The sequence below is a fragment of the Sorghum bicolor genome, chromosome 6 (genome assembly GCF_000003195.3).
Source record: "Sorghum bicolor cultivar BTx623 chromosome 6, Sorghum_bicolor_NCBIv3, whole genome shotgun sequence".
In the NCBI taxonomy this organism is placed as follows: Eukaryota; Viridiplantae; Streptophyta; class Magnoliopsida; order Poales; family Poaceae; genus Sorghum; species Sorghum bicolor.
In genome coordinates, this window is record NC_012875.2 from 29,216,380 (window position 1) to 29,225,789 (window position 9,410).

Here is a 9,410-nt window from a genome sequence, read left to right on the forward strand (position 1 = left end):
TTATAAATCAATTGGCCGGAAGCTATGAATGCCGAAGTGAAGTTCTCATAACGTATTTCGAAAGAAGTATGCAACTGTTAAAGGAATTCAAGGATTTCCGATTGGAGCATGTTCCCCGATTGCATAATGAAGACGCTAATCGGTTAGCTCAGCATGCCTCGGGATATCAGCCAATGATTAATGCGACATCGGTAGTCGGTGCCGATGATTGGAGGAAAGAAATTATTGATTATCTAAAAGATCCATCCAAAAAAGTTGAAAGACGGGTTCGATTTCAGGCAACCAAGTATGTGCTCCTTGAAAATGAATTGTATTATCGAACTATCGACGGAATTCTTCTCCGATGCTTGGGTGATGATGAAGCCAGAAGTTTGATGGGGGAAATCCACGAGGGAGTGTGTGGAGCGCATCAGTCAGCTTTTAAGATGAAGTGGATGATTCGAAGGAATGGATATTTTTGGCCAACCATACTTGAAGATTGTTTTAAATATTTCAAGGGATGTCAAGGTTGTCAAAAGTTTGGTAATATCCAGAGAGTACCCGCATCGGCTATGAATCCTATAATAAAGCCTTGGCCGTTCCGGGGATGGGCCATCGATCTGATCGGCCAGATTTATCCACCATCTAGCAAAGGGCATAAGTTCATTCTAGTTGCCACTGACTATTTCACTAAATGGGTTGAAGCTATTCCTTTGAAGAAAGTCACATCGGCCAATATGATTGATTTTGTGAAGGAGCATATTATTTACCGATTTGGGATTCCCCAAACGATTACTACCGATCAGGGCACCAAGTTCACATCGGGGGAGTTCGATGAATTCGCAATCGGTATGGGAATTAAAGTGTTGAATTCTTCTCCTTATTATGCTCAAGCCAATGGGCAGGCCGAAGCGTCTAACAAAGGAATTATCAAGCTTATTAAACGGAAGATTGAAGAAAATCCTAAGCGGTGGCATACATTATTAAATGAAGCATTGTGGTCTTATCGGATGGCTTGTCATGGATCGACCAAGGTATCACCCTATCAATTGGTGTATGGACATGATGCAGTGTTGCCTTGGGAAATTAAGGCTGGATCTAGGCGATTATCTTTTCAAGATCAATTAACTTCCGATGGTTATGCCACTTTGATGACCGATGAATTGGACGATCTAGCAGGGCATCGGTTAAAAGCTTTAATGAGTATAGAAGAGAATAAGAAAAGAGTTGCTAGATGGTACGATAAGAAGGTGAAGGCTAAAGAGTTTGCCGATGGGGATTTGGTATGGAAATTAATTTTACCAGTTGGGACCAAAAGCTCGAAGTTTGGAAAGTGGTCTCCTAATTGGGAGGGTCCTTATCGGATAAGTCGATCGGCTCCTGGTAATGCCTACATTCTAGAAACCCTCGAAGGAATTGAATTTCCTAGAGCATTAAACGGCAAATATTTAAAGAAGTACTACCCCAGTATATGGGTCGATGCATAGAAGTTTAGGTGCCGATAACACTCCTATCGGCTGGATCCAAATGCTTGGGGACAAGACTTGGTGTTTCAAAAGTTTAGGCGCCGATAACAGTCCTATCGGCTAGACTAAAAGCTGAGGAAGCAGGAAAGCACAGATACAATGCCGATGGAAACTCTATGTGTTAAGCAGCGTCTGGATTGCCGATATAGCGCGTAGCCGAATTTGGTTGGCTGCTTCTATCTCCTTGATGTCATCATCAGCAGAACCTTCTATCGGCTTCAGCTTCTTCTTCAGTTGGAGTGCTTTGCGACCATGAGCATTTCGCTCGCGCTCAAGAAGCCTGATGGTCTCTGGCAATTGGCTCTCTTCCTGTTGGGCTTGGGACAGAGCGTTCTCTACTTCCTTAAGCTCTGCCAATAGGGACTCTTTTCTTGCCGATAGATCGGATATCTTCTGCTTCAGCGCGTCTCCAGAAGATCTCAGGATGCCGATGTTCTTGTGCTTCTCATCGGTCAAAAGCTTTTCTTTCCTCATTTCATCGGAGAGTTGAGTCTGAGCGGCTCTATCGGCAAGCCGCCGAGAAGCTCTTTGGTACTGCAGCTGGCGACTCTCCAGATGAGCGGCTTGGAACAGGATTTCTTCAACGTCGGCTGGGACTTGGCCTCTGAGAGTTCTGAACAGGGTCTTGGTAGGGTCGGAATCATCAACCAATTGCGCTGTGTCCTGGTGAAGGAGAGCTGACAATTCTTCCAGCCTGACCCTGACCTCTGCCGATGTGATGCCGACCGACTGAGAAGTGCTTGCTTCTTCACCTTCTTCTTCAGAGAAATCGATGGCGAAGGAGAACAGGCTATCGGGAGAATCTTGTTCCTGGGAGGGAAAGCAAAATTAGCCCATACTTAGAGAATCGGCAAATAATGCTAGCGGTAAACAGTGACTTACTTGCTTCAAGGCGATCTCTTGCCTTGGACTGGGAAGTGCTGACGGAGCTGCGGGCTGACCGGCCAAAGATGCCGATGGATCTATAGGTTGATCGGCTAAGGTTGCCGATGGGACGATATCGACTGAAAGAAGACAAGAAAGGTTATGAGACTAAATAAGAATAAGTTCATCGGTAGCGATATTGTTAAAGTATGTTACCTGGAGGAGGGATAACAATTGTCTGAATCGGGAGAACTGCCGATGGAATAATTGGGCCCACCGGGCCAGTTGTTTGTTCACCCGTGTCAGCTGATGTACCTTCTGTTTGAGATCCTTCCTGTTGGGGTTCTTCTATCTGTGGTGCTTCCTGCATAGGTGGAGGAGATGGTGCTTGCTGTGGATGGGCTTCTGGAGAAGAAGGAGAAGACTCCACCGGAATTGGAGATACCGGAGGAGGAGGGGGAGTTGCTACCTTCTGGCGCTTTGTTCCAGTCTTAGCACCCGTGGTACCCTTCCTCTTTGGCTGGCTGGACTGGGTGGCATCGGCACCTTGACGTGTGACCTTTGCCGATGCACTGGTTTGCTGCAATAACAAACAAGGGTTTATAAGTATAAATAAAACCGATATAAAGATAGTCAGCGTAAAAGATAAAGATTTGACAAATTGCCTTGAAAGCCCGCGCCAGAGTGGGAGCAGCTACCGTTGGTGATGTCTGGGTTCTCCTGGTTGTAACTTTCCTGAGGCGCACACCCCGATGCACGATGGAAGCCAGAGTGGGAGCATTGTGGCCGATTGAGGAAATCGGGCCTGATGGAAACAAGTCGATCGGCTTGCCACTCCTGCTAACCGATGGAGGAATATTGTCAGCCTGCAAAAGGAATACAAGGGTAAGCTGCCGATGGAAGTAATAGTGAGAAAATGAAATGTTGGTTTGAGTTACTTACAGTGTCATCGGGAACTTCGTATTCGGGGTCAATCATGCTGCGGTATGAAAGTGCCGATCTGCAGAATAGATGCTCTTTCCATTCTGCCCACCATAACTTGTATGCCTGAGTGATAAAAGCAGCCGGAACCCATTCTTACAGATCTACATCTACATCGGCGTTTGGTGGTAGTTGGGCTACTCGAGTCCACTCAAGAAGGTTGTTGATGGTTTCTCTGGGTTTTATCACATCGGCATAAGGAAGTGCAATCGGCAACTGGCCGAAAGCTAACTGGCGAGCTAATGCCGATGGATTGTAAAATTCGTAAGTCTGGGGAGAAGTTTTTGTGCTACCGAAAAAATTCACTGGAATGGCTCTGGGAGTCACAATTGCCATCATCGCCTCATTATCCCTGTCGAGAGCTTCATCAAATGGATTGAAGGTCAGAGGGAGCATGCTATCTGGGTCATCATAAGCCAACCATGGTCGTTCATCCCTGGCCAAACCCTCATACAGAGTCTCGAAGAATCGGCCAATTTGATCCGGATTACTCCCTGAACCAGGTAGGACTATGACGGCTTCGCCAAAGTTCAAGGGGGCACGCGTTGCCGATTCCTCTTCACCCAACACATGATTTTCGGCTATATCTCTTGGGATGTGCTGTGAGAACAAGTTGGAATCAAGACGCTTAAGCAGGTGCAGATTGAGCCACATATTAATAAACCACCAGGGGCCTCCCAAGTTGCCGATGGATTGGCCAAGCAAGAGTTTCTGGGCTACCTGATGGAGAAGGTGGTAAACAGCGCCAAGCAAGTATCGGCCGAGAGGAAATTGGCCACCGTTAGCCAGTCTCTCTGCTGCCGATAGATAGACGGAAGTCGGTCCTGCCGATCGACCACAGAATACAAACTTGTCTAGCCACATGTTCAGAAAGGTGGTTTGCTCCTTTATGGTGACAGGCCCTCTCCCGCGGTACTTCTGAATGTACCCTGACCAACCGCCGATACCGCGAGTCTCCACTTTGGCACTGGGGGCAGTATCAAAAAAGTGGGTGCTATCGGCAGAAGATATATCTAGCCCAGTGAGCATGGCTACATCGGCAAGGGTAGGAGAAGCAGGGCCGTGGCCAAAAACAAAAGCATTGAGGGTGTCTGACCAAAAGTAGGACGCAGCTATCAGCAGTGACTCGTTCCTGTGCATATCGGCAATGGATAGCCTAATGCATTGGGCTAGCTTCCTTTCACCCCACTGGACTTCATAAGAATTGTTGACCCTCAAGAACCAGTCTTTCCATCCTACGGTAGGGCTGGGCCAAGAGCGAAAAGTGTCTTTCCACAGATCTAAAGAAAAGTTTTCAGCTCTAAAGGGGATCCTATTGGTTTCTGCGTTAATAAGGTTGGTTGGATCTGAATCCCCTAGAGGGCCGAGACATTGAAGGTGTGGTTGATCGGTGGGGATGACAATTTTATTGGACAACTCCTAGTGATTTTGGGGGAATAAAAATACAAAGAAAAAGGAAAAGGAGAATATTCAGTAAGATGAATCGCGGATGAACAGGAATAAAAAAATACAGAAGATGAGATGGAGATCTGACCTCAGGGACGACGAAGCCAATGGCCATCTTGTCGTGAAGAGGACGTTGGAGGGCACCGGAGTTGATGAAGAGAAGTGCTTGTCGGAGGTCTTGAAGGTTGTAAATAGCGCCGCCGCTGGAAAAGTAAAGTTGGGTAGTAGAATGGTGTGATGGGGAAGGAGTACCCAAGAAGGAACTATTTATAGGACAAGATGGGCAAGGGCAAATCCGACTTATCTCTTTGCCGTATCCGAGAAACCCGAGGGTACTCAGGTGGATATGGTAACAGTTCGCACGGTAATCCAAGGATTCTGCAGGTGATTTGATGGGAAGCGGTCATTATCTGAAGATATTTTACTGTGCGAAATCTCCTGGTCGGTCCATCGGCGATATTCTATAACGGTCATCTTGCCGATGGGCGGATAGGGGGGAAGTAACCGTTTTTGCGAATATCCTGGTCAGAGCATCGGCAGATCTTTATAACGGTATTGTTGCCGATGTACGACTGAGAAAAATGCCCGTTTAGGAAGTTGGGGATTTCGAGGAATCTGCGGAGGATTAGGATCAGAGTTGTCCAGATTGAGGTTGTCGGTTACCAGATTAGGAGCATTAATTGCGGAGAAGGCATCATTACTGCAGAGAATTTCGGAGCATTAATAGTTTTATACTCCGAAACTGGGGGGCATGTGTTGACACCGTTTTTGGGCACGTGTCTAGGATGGCAGGATAGGGTGGCAGTACGATGCGGGTTGCCGATGAGGATGGTTGCCGATGAGGGAGAGGTTGAATGTGACTAAGTCCACAGGCAGTAATATGGTGCCGATGGCTGGATAAAAAGGTCTGCCGATGACTATGGCAAAGGGATTGCCGATGATGCAAAGGAGGAGTCCGGAAGCTGCCAGTTGTCATGTGGAGGAGTTTCGGTTTGTCACGAAGGATAGTTTTGTTATTTCCTTAATTATTTGCATCGTTTTGTATATGGATTCCGTGTAATTTGGAATTCGAATTCTAATCGTGTCTGGTTGTAGCTCTTTGAGCAGGGTATAAATATAAACCCTAGGGCCTTGTAATAATCAATCAAACACGCGTTTTTACTCATATTCCAGCATCTACTTTTCGACGACTTCGTCATACTTTTTTTTCTTTTTATTACGAGTTCTTAGGAATTCGTCGACTTAAGCTCGGTGTGTTCTTGAGTTCCGCGTGAGTACCTCTTAGCCGTGACATCCGGGCGCATCGCTGTTGTCAGGACTAAAGTATTCGAGTTATCACCTTTGCCGATAGTAAGGTCAAATCGGCTGGCACGCCTTAACTTTTGAATCGGGTATTAGCCCTTTGTGTTTGCAGATCAGTTTTGCATCAATAGTAACATTCGTTGTGTTTATGTTGAACTATTACGATCTTGGTTTGTTGCGAGTTGGTTTGAAGTCCTTCGTGATTTCAATTGACTACCGGGATTATATGGGCTCAAGTTTGGAAACTTGATTGCTTGGCGATCGTTTCTGCACTTGAACTCTTATAATTTGGTCGGTTCTGTGACATGCTAAGGGCCTTGATGAGTATAGAAGAGAATAAGAAAAGAATTGCTAGATGGTATGACAAAAAAGTGAAGGCTAAGGAGTTTGCCAATGGAGACTTGGTATGGAAATTAATTTTACCAATCGGGACTAAAAGTTCGAAGTTTGGAAAGTGGTCTCCTAATTGGGAGGGTCCCTATCAGATAAGTCGATCAGCTCCTGGTAACGCCTATATTCTAGAAACTCTCGAAGGAGTTGAATTTCCCAGAGCATTAAATGGCAAGTATTTAAAGAAGTACTACCCCAGCATATGGGTCGATGCATAAAAGTTTAAATGCCGATAACACTCCTATCGGCTGGATTAAAATGTTTACGGCAGGACTTAATGTTTCAAAAAGATGCCGATAAAAGTCCTATCGGCTAGACTAAACAACAAGAAAGCTGAAGAGCAGGAAGAGGCAGGTGCGTTGCCGATGAAGAGTTCACATGTTTAGCAGTGCTTGGATGGCCGATATGGCACGTAGGCGGATCTGGTTGGCTGTTTCTATCTCTTTGACATCTTCATCGGCAGAACCTTCTATCGGCTTCAATTTCTTCTTCAACTGCAGTGCCTTGCGACCATGGGCATTTCGCTCTTATTCAAGGAGTTTGATGGTCTCTGGCAGTTGGCTCTCTTCCTGTTGGGCTTGAGATAGGGCATCCTCCACTTGCTTGAGTTCTGCCAGCAGGGCTTCTCTCTTGGCCGATAAATCGAGGATCTTCTGCTTCAGTGCGTCTCCTGAGGACTTCAAGGTGCCGATGTTCTTGTGCTTCTCATCGGTCAATAGCTTCTCTTTCATCATCTCCTCGGAGAGCCGGGTCTGAGCAGCTCTATCGGCAAGACGCCGAGCGGCCCTCTGGTACTGCAACTGACGACTCTCCAGGTGTGCGGTCTAGAAAAGGATTTCCTCAGCATCGGCAGGAATCTGGCCTCTGAGGGTTTTGAACAGAACCTTGGCCGGATCAGAGTCATCGACCAGTTGAGCCGTGTCTTGATGAAGGAGGGCCGATAGTTCTTCCAGCTTAGCCCTGATCTCTGCCGATGCGATCCCAACTGCCCGGGAGGAGCTTGCTTCCTCACCTTCGTCGAGAGAATCCTGCTCCTGAAAAGGAGAACAAAGTAAGTCGTTCTATGGCAAGAGCATCGGTAAGTAATATTGATGGAGATTGGATAACTTACTTGCTTCAAAGCGATCTCTTGCCTTTGACTGGAAGATGCCGGTGGAGCAACGGGTTGATCGGCCAGAGTTGCCGATGGAACTACATCAGCTGAAAAATTAACAGAAAGGGGTTATAAGGCCAAAAATAATAAGTTCATTGGCAAGTAATAAAAGTGTGTTACCTTGAGAAGGGATGATGCTTGTTTGAATTGAAGAAACTACCGATGATATGATCGAACCTGCCAGATCGGTAGTTTGTTCGCTTACATCGGCCGGTGCGTCTTCTCGCTGGGGTGTTTCTGATTGAGGTTCTTCCTGCTGGGGTTCTTCTGCTTGCGGTGCTTCTTGCAATTGAGGGGGAGACGGAACTTGTTGAGTCTCTGTTTTTGGGGGAGAAGGAGAAGATTCCACCGGAATGGGAGATACTGGAGGGGGAGTTGCTACTCTCTGGCGCTTAGCCTGTGCTCTGGTACCTTTGGCACCCTTTCTCTTCTGCTGGCTGGACTAGGGGGCATCAGCACCTTTGCTTTTGGTTCTTGCCGATGCGCTAGTTTGCTGTTACAGAAAAGAGAATTTGTCAGTACTAATATAGCCAATGTAAAAGTAAGATCGGTATAAGTGGAAAGATTTGGCAGTTACCTTAAAAGCCTGTGCTAGGGTGGAAGCAGCTACCGATGGTGATGTCTGAGTTCTCTTGGTAGTGACCTTCTTGAGGCGTATGCCTCGATGTACGATGGCGGCCAAGGTGGGAGCATTGTGGCCGATTGAAGAGATTGGACCTGATGCAAATAGGTCAATCGGCTTGCCACTTCTATTGACTGACGGAGGAGTGTTATCGACCTGAAAAATCACACAAAGAGTCAATTACCGATGGAAATAGAATTGAGAGAATTGAAACATCGGTTTAAAGATACTTACAGCGTCAATAGGAACTTCGTACTCAGGATCGATCATGCCGCGATACGAAAGAGCCGATTTACAGAATAGGTGCTCCTTACATTCTGCCCACCACTGCTTGTACGCCTGAGTGATGAAGGCGGCTGGTACCCACTCTGACAGGTTCACATCTGTATCGGCACCTGATGGCAGTTGGGCCACTCGGATGCATTCAAGGAGGCTATTAATGGTTTCTTTGGGCTTTATCACATCGGCATAACAGAGTGCAATCGGCAGCTGGTCGAAAGCTAATTGACGAGCTAGTGCCGATGGATTATAGAACTCATAAGTTTGGGGATATGTTTTCCCACTGCCAAAAAAGTTCACCGGTATGGCTCTGGGAGTCACCAATGCCATCATTACTTCGTTATCCTTGTCGAGAGCCTCATCGAATGGGTTGAAAATCAGAGGAAACATAGTATCTGGGTCATCATAGGCCAACCATGCTCGCTCATCTCTGGCCAAACCTTCGTACTAGGTTTGAAAGAATCGGCTAATCTGGTCTGGATTACCCCTTATACCAGGCAGAGCTATGGTAGCTTCACCGAAGTTCAAGGGAGGGCGTGTTGCCGATTCTCCTTCACCCAACACATGGTTCTCGGCTATGTCCCTTGGAAAATGCTGAGCGAAAAGGTTAAACTCAAGACGCTTGTGCAGATGGAGATTGAGCCACATGTTGATGAACCACCAAGGGCCTCCCAGATTACCGATGGACTGGCCGAGTAAGAGCTTCTTGGTTACTTGGTGGAGGAGGTGATAGGCCGAGGGGAAATCGACCACCATTGGCGAGATTTTCTGCTACTGCAAGATAAACGGAAGTTGGTCCTGCCGATCGGCCGCAAAACACGAATTTGTCTATCCACATGTACAGGAAGCAGGTCTGCTCTTTTGTGTC